At 48.7% G+C, this 7,201-nt stretch overlaps 1 pseudogene; it reads right to left on the reverse strand.

The window, feature by feature from the left end:
- Positions 1–3,009: 3,009 nt before the first annotated feature.
- LOC106699182 lies at positions 3,010–4,393 on the reverse strand (annotated as a pseudogene).
- Between the last annotated feature and the right edge of the window lie 2,808 nt (positions 4,394–7,201).

The raw sequence follows: 7,201 nt of genomic DNA on the forward strand, positions 1-7,201 counted from the left end.
CCCGTCAGGCAGAGTTGGGGCTGACAGTGGATGCTGATGTGTTGCCTAGTGGTTCGGGCAGCCCATGAGTTCTGCAGCCTGTCTGAGTGAGAGTGGCCTCAGGGGAGGCACTGGCTGAACTAGCGTGGCTGCCTGCAATCTGGACCCGGACATGGCAGAACCTAAAGACCCTTCAAAGGGTGGAAAAGTCTGGGTAATAGAAACAACAAATGGAGAGAAGGAGAAATAATAGCAGTGGACAAAGGGATGAATAATTGGGTTATGCAACAAGGGAAATCCAACATTTTATTTTATTTATTTTTTATTTGTTTTATATTTTATTGATTTTTACAGAGAGGAAGGAGGGATAGAGAATCAGAAATATCGATGAGAGAGAAACATTGATCAGCTGCCTCCTGCACACCCCCAACTGGGGATGTGCCTGCAACCAAGGTACATGCCCTTGACGGGAATCAAACCTGGGACCCTTCAGTCCACAGGCTGACGCTCTATCCACTGAGCCAAACCGGTTAGGGCAACATTTTATTTTGTAATACTTGAAGAGGGGCTCCGCAAGAGATGATACAGTCTGAAGGGGTGAAGCCATGCTTTTCCGGAGACCACCTATTCTGTTGGAACCTGACAGGTTTGAATGGCCGCTTGCAAACTGAATGACATCACCCTGGAAGACATTTGCATATGATAAAATGACGGCTGGATAGTTACTCATGACTGAATGAGATTCTAGTAATGGACAAGTATCTTTTTTAGAGAGAGGAAGGGGATGGGGGAGAGAATTGATCCCAGGGATCAAACCCACCTTTTGGTGTACAGTACAACACTCGAACAGAGCCACACCAATTGGGGCTGGACCAGTATCTTTTTGTTGTTAATCCTCACCTGGGGATGTTTTTTCCATTGATTTTAAGGGGGGGATGGGGCGGTGGGAGAAAGAAAGAAACATCAATGTGAGAGACATATTGATTGGTTGCCTCCTGCTTGCACCCCAACTGGGGCCAGGGATCGAATTTACAACCCAGGTAGGTGCCCTTGACTGCGACTCTTCAGTGAGTGGGCTCTAACCACTGAACCACACTAGTCAGGGCTGGACCAGTATCTTTTGACTTAAGTAATTTGCTGTGAGGGATCCGAGTTCAAAGACCAGAGGTTGGACTGTGATATGTGATTTATAAGATGTTTGGTCTTCATCCATGTTCCTGGCTTCACTACTCCCTAAACCAGTGGTTCTCAACCTTCTGGCCCTTTAAATACAGTTCCTCATGTTGTGACCCAACCATAAAATTATTTTTGTTGCTACTTCATAACTCTAATGTTGCTACTGTTATGAATCATAATGTAAATATCTGATATGCAGGATGGTCTTAGGTGACCCCTGTGAAAGGGTCGTTCGACCGCCAAAGGGGTCTCGACTCAGGTTGAGAACCGCTGCAAACCCTTGGAATTTCCCAAGTGTATCTTGTTAGGTTAATGAGGTGACTTTTGGAAGCACATAAGGATGGGGGCTGGTTGCCAGTGGAGCCAACCATGTGATTAGAGGGTTGGACTTTGTGTCCCATCCCCATATATCAGGAGCGGGAAGAGGTTGAATCAATCACCAACTCCTAATGACTTAATCATAACTCTAATGAAGCCTCCATAAAAACCCAGAGGGGCAGTGTGCTGGTCCTTTTGTGAGAGCTCCCAGGTCGGTGAGCATGTGGAAATGCGGGGAGAGTGGTGCGCCTGAACAGGGCCTAGGGGCTGCCTGCCCTTTCCTGGTGCCTTACCTTATGTGTCTCTTCTATCTGCCTCTGAGTCACATTCTTTGATAATAGACCTATAATCTAGAAAGTAATGTGTTTCTCTGAGTTCTGTGAGCCTCTAGCAAATGCACCAATCCCAAGAAGTGGGTCATGGGAGCTGATTTGTAGCCAGCTCTGGTTAGAAACAGCTGGGCTTGCGGCCGGCTAATCTCGGAGGTATGTTGGAGGGTGGGCGTGGTCTTGTAGGACTGAGCCCTACCTGTGGAGTCATCTGTCTTCAGGTGGTGTCAGGATTTAGCTGAATGATTGGATACCCTGCTAGCATCTGAGAATTGCTTATTGTTGGGGGACCCTGCTATGTTGGAACCCCAAGTCCAACCTCTACAAAGGATAGAGAATCACTTATAATCCTGGAATGCTGAAAGCTAGAAGTTCCTCAAATTTCCGAGGGAATATGATTTTCATATACAAATTTTGTGCTCAGAAAAACTTTGAATCCAGCACAAAATGTCATTAACATAAAAAAGACAAATTGTCTCCTATGTCCCCATTTGCATAGTTCCTGTGCAGGGGCTTAGAAAGTGGATTTCCAGATTGGGGCAGGAGCCCACCAGCTCCCAGTGGAAGGTCTCCAGAGTAAATACAGAATGGATGATGGGAGACCTTGTGTGCTTGAGAATTAGGAAATTTTATTGCAAGGAGCTTGACATATCTCTTACAGCATTTGGGGTGAAATAACAAAACCTCTCTATATAAAAGCTTGAACAACCAAACGACCAATTGACTGGTTGCTATGATGCACACTGACCACCAGGGGGCAGATGTTCAATGTAGGAACTGCCCCCTGATGGTCAGTGTGCTCCCACAGTCAACCTCCTGCGACTGGCCCAGCTCCCACAGTCCCTCCCCCAGCCGGCCCGCGACCCGCCCGCCCCCCGCCTCCCATCAGCCCCAATCGCTGGCCAGACCTAGGGACCCCACCCGTGCACGAATCTGTGTACCACGCCTCTAATAAGTATATAAAAGAAATGACAGGCCCTGGCCAGGTGGCTCGGTTAAAGCAACATCCTGTACACCAAAAGGTTGTGGAGTGCATGTCAGTCAACGTTTCCCTGACATTGATTTTTATTTTTTTAATCCTTACCCGAGTATATGTTTTTACTGACTTCAGAAATAGAGGAAGAAAGAAACATCGACCAGTTGCCTTATGTACTGTTTGGTTTTTTGTGGTTTTTTTTTTTTTGTTATCAAACAATGTTTAATTGAAATATTTTCCTTTGTAGTTCTTAACTAGCCGGACATTCCACTGCACCACTGTTGATACCATCTATGATGTCATGAGGGTGGCGGCCATCAACATTGCAGCCCACAGACTGGGCAGTGCCCAGGATCTCTTTAATGGTTCCAGAGAGTTCTCTAGCTAAAGATCAGTGCCGCATTTGTTGGGCAATGATGACAATCTCAGCAAAAGGGGTATTTCCACTGCGCTTAATGTTTGTTTTGGCTCTTTCTGTCTCTTGGTGGTTCTTCGAGGGCTTTGATGATCTAGGCAAAGGCAGAAGGCACTACTTCAATCTGGGCCTGTCTGTTGTGAATGGTCAGTTTCACTGTAATCCTCAGACCCTTCCAGTCACCAGTTGCTTTGGTGATGTCATCAACCTTTTTTTTTTTTTTAAATTTCCGAGAGGAAGGGAGAGGGAGAGATAGAAACATCAATGATAAGAGACAATCATTGATTGACTGCCTCCTGCACGCCCCATGCTGGGGATTGAGCCAAAACCTGGGCATGTGCAGGAATCGAACTGCAACTTCCTGGTTCATAGGCCGACACTCAACCACTGAGCCACGCTGGCTGGGCATCACCAACCTTTTTTGGAGACAGGCCCAAGGGGCCGATCTTGGGGGCCAAGGCAGATGTGGCCCCCACCTCCCCACTGGTGCACCTCGGGTAGATGACTTTGATTTCGTTGGGGTTTCACTTCAGCTGCATGGTGGAGAGTGTCAGTGACCCCGATTCAGGATGACCGGAGAAAGTTGCACCTGAGCCTCCCCCGAGCCGAAAAGGTTGATTCTTGTATGTGCCCTGACCGGGGGATTGAACCCATAACCTTGGTGTATCAGGACAACACTCTAACCAGCTGAGCTATCCGGCCAGGGCAGGCTGCCAGAATTCCTTCTGAAGACTTTAGGGGAGAATCCAGTTCCTTGCCTTTTCCAGCTTTTGGAGGTCTCTGCATTCTGTGCCTTGTGGCCCCTCCATCTGCAAGGTGCAGCCTCCAACCTCTGTTTCCCTTGTCACCTTTCTGACTGCCTCCTTCCAAACTGATGTATCCTTGTGATTACATTGGGCCGTCAAATTTTGGTCAGCTAATTAGTATCTTCAGTTTCATCTGCAACTTTAATTCCCCCGTATCCATGTAAAGTGAATATTCACAAGTTAGGGTGTAGTCATCTTTGAGGGAGTGCTTAGTCTACCTACACAAATGAGTAAAGGCCAAGGATGCTGCTAAATATCCTACAGTGCTCAGTACAACCCCACAAATGTCAGTGGTGCTAAAGTGATAGATGGGGCTTCTGACTAGGAGTGGGCAAAAGGAGCACCCCTGGGAGCTGAAATTTATCTTGATCTGGGCTGTGTACACACAGGTGTATACATATGTAACATCTTTTTTTTTATTTTTAATATATTTTATTGATTTTCCACAGAGAGGAAGGGAGAGAGACAGAGAGCCAGAAACATCAACATCGATGAGAGAGAAACATCGATCAGCTGCCTCCTGCACATCTCCCACTGGGGATGTGCGCGCAACCAAGGTACATGCCCTTGACCGGAATCGAACCCGGGACCCTTCAGTCCGAAGGCCGCCGCTCCATCCACTGAGCCAAACCGGTTTCGGCACATATGTAACATCTTAAGATGTGCACACTTTGCCCAGACATTGTGGCTCGACCCAGGAACCAAGAGATCACCGGTTCAATTCCAGGTCAAGGCACATGCCTGGGTTGTGGACTTGATCCCAGGAGGCGACCAATGGATGATGTTCCTCTCCTCGATGTTTCTATTCTTTCCCCTGCTCCCTTCCCCCCTCTCTCTAAAAATCGATAAAAACCATTAAAAAAAAAAAAAGATGCATGGCCCCTAACCGGTTTGGCTCAGTGGATAGAGCGTCGGCCTTTGGACTGAAGGGTCCCCAGGTTCGACTCCGGTCAAGGGCATGTACCTTGGTTGTGGGCACATCCCCATAGGGGGTGTGCAGGAGGCAGCTGATTGATGTTTCTCTCTCATCAATGTTTCTAACTCTCTATCCCTCTCCCTTCCTCTCTGTAAAAAATCAATAAAATATATTTAAAAAATAAAAAAAGATGCATGCACTTAAAGACCTTTAAAAAGACCACCAATTTTAACAATAACAGGTAAGTTTGTGGTTTTAAAATGAGGTAAATGCTAGAAGAAACAGCTTCAGGAGTTGGAAGCAATTGCCCCCGGAAAGCAGGACTGGCATGTGGACATCTTTATTTTTCCCCTTATATTAGAATTTGATGTATGATATATAATTTTAAAAATGACCAAATGGAGCCCTGGCCAGTATGGCTCAGTTGGGCATCGTCCCATGCACCAGGAGGTTGCTGTTTCGATTCCTGGTCAAGGGCACATGCCCGAGTTTTGGGCTCAATCTCCGGGGGGGGTGGGGGGGGGGCGTGTGCGAGCGAGGACAGGGACAAGGGGAGGGCGGACATGCAGGAGGCAGCCAATCGATGTTGGGCTTTCACATAGATGTTTCCCTTCCTCTGAAATGAATAAACTATTCTTTTTTTAAAAAAAATGACAACATGGAGAGATTTGCTCATTCACTATGTCATTATGATGGAATTTGTGTTGGGAACCAGGCTCTGTGCCTGGGGTTGGGGCCATGCGTGCAAAGCAGATGTGGTCCCAGCCAGTGGGGGGCTTGTGTGGTGTTGGGGGAAGTGGTATGCAGACAGTCTGAAGCCGTGATCAGTCGCTGTCTAGGAGGGGCTGTTGTGTGGATGCAAGGAGGTGATTCTCCAGGAAGGAGCGTTCTCATGAGCTAGTAGGCTCTTCACCTCCTACCACGGAGGTTTGGCTCCAGGCCTCCAGTGGTGCGAGGGATGGCAGAGGCTTTGTCACTGAGCCCCTCTGCACTCCACATTGGGAGCCCCCAGGGTTCATAAAGCTATTCCACCCTTTATTCCCCTGATCCAGTCCTGGGCTCCCTCTCCTGCATGCCTTCTGCAAACTTGGTGTATAGGGATGACAGAGACCTGCCCAGCCAGGGCCCAAGAAATGGTCTTGGGGGGATCATGACTACAGAGGAGGCTGGAGGTTGCCAGGCCCTTCTTCTGCCCAGGCCAGGGCTGGGGTATGAGGAGGGTCTGACTATTGCGGGAGACTTGGGGAACCACTAGCCACTTAGGGAGGGCTTGATGTGGCCAAACTTGTGGTTTCAAGCATCTATTCTGCTGCAGCTAGGAAATGGGTTTGTGGGGAGAAGCTAGGAGTGGAAGGGCAAAGTGTGTGGGAACAGATTTGAGAGCTGGTTACGTAAAAATAAGAGACAGTCCCTGGGGAGGAGAGACACAGAGGGGTCCTAAATGGTGCTGAGGGCCCCCCACCAATCAGCTCTACTTGACTCAACCTGGGCTCTGCCAGCCTCCCTGTCTTTGCTCTGCTGGTGCCCCACCAAAACGAGCTCTGGGCCTGGCCGGTGTGGCTCAGTTGTTGGCCGTCTACCTATGAATGGTTAGATTCCCAGTCAGGGCACATGCCGGGTTGCATGGGCTGGATCCCCAGTGTGGGGCGTGCAGGAGGCAGCCGATCAATGATTCTCTCACATCATGGATGTTTCTGTGTCTCTACCTCTCTGAAATCAATAAAAATATGTATTTTTAAAAAGAACTCTGGCTAAGGGGCATTTCTTTGCCCCTATGCCCTGGCATTTACTCTTTGGAGGGGAAAAGGGCACCCTTAGGGGAGCACCAACATACGTTCTATCTCAAGGCCTGCTCAGCCCTGGCTGGTTTGGCCCAGTGGATAGTGTATCGGCCTGCGGACTGAAGGGTCCTCGGTTGGATTCTGGTCAAGGGCACTTGCCTGGGTTTCCGGCCGGATCCCCAGTGGGGGGCGTGCAGGAAGCAGCACTTGGTGATTCTCATTGATGTTTCCACCTCTCCCTCTCCCTTTCTCTCTGAAATCAATAAAAATATATTTAAAAAATAAATGAATAAAATAAAGGCCTGCTCAGCGAGGGTGCTCCAGTAACCCACATCCAGACTCAGCAACCTGGGCTCCTTTTTCTCTCTGCATCCCTCCTCTCTGCTCTTTGAGAACCCAGCGAGTCCCGCGGGGTTGAGCAGGGGAGGGGCCCGTGAGCAGTTACAGTTGGACCCACCAGAGATCAACTCTCGGCCGGTAGCTTTCTGCGCTCAGGCTCCCAGAT

This window comes from Myotis lucifugus, unplaced genomic scaffold, assembly GCF_000147115.1.
Source record: "Myotis lucifugus unplaced genomic scaffold, Myoluc2.0 scaffold_332, whole genome shotgun sequence".
NCBI lineage: Eukaryota > Metazoa > Chordata > Mammalia > Chiroptera > Vespertilionidae > Myotis > Myotis lucifugus.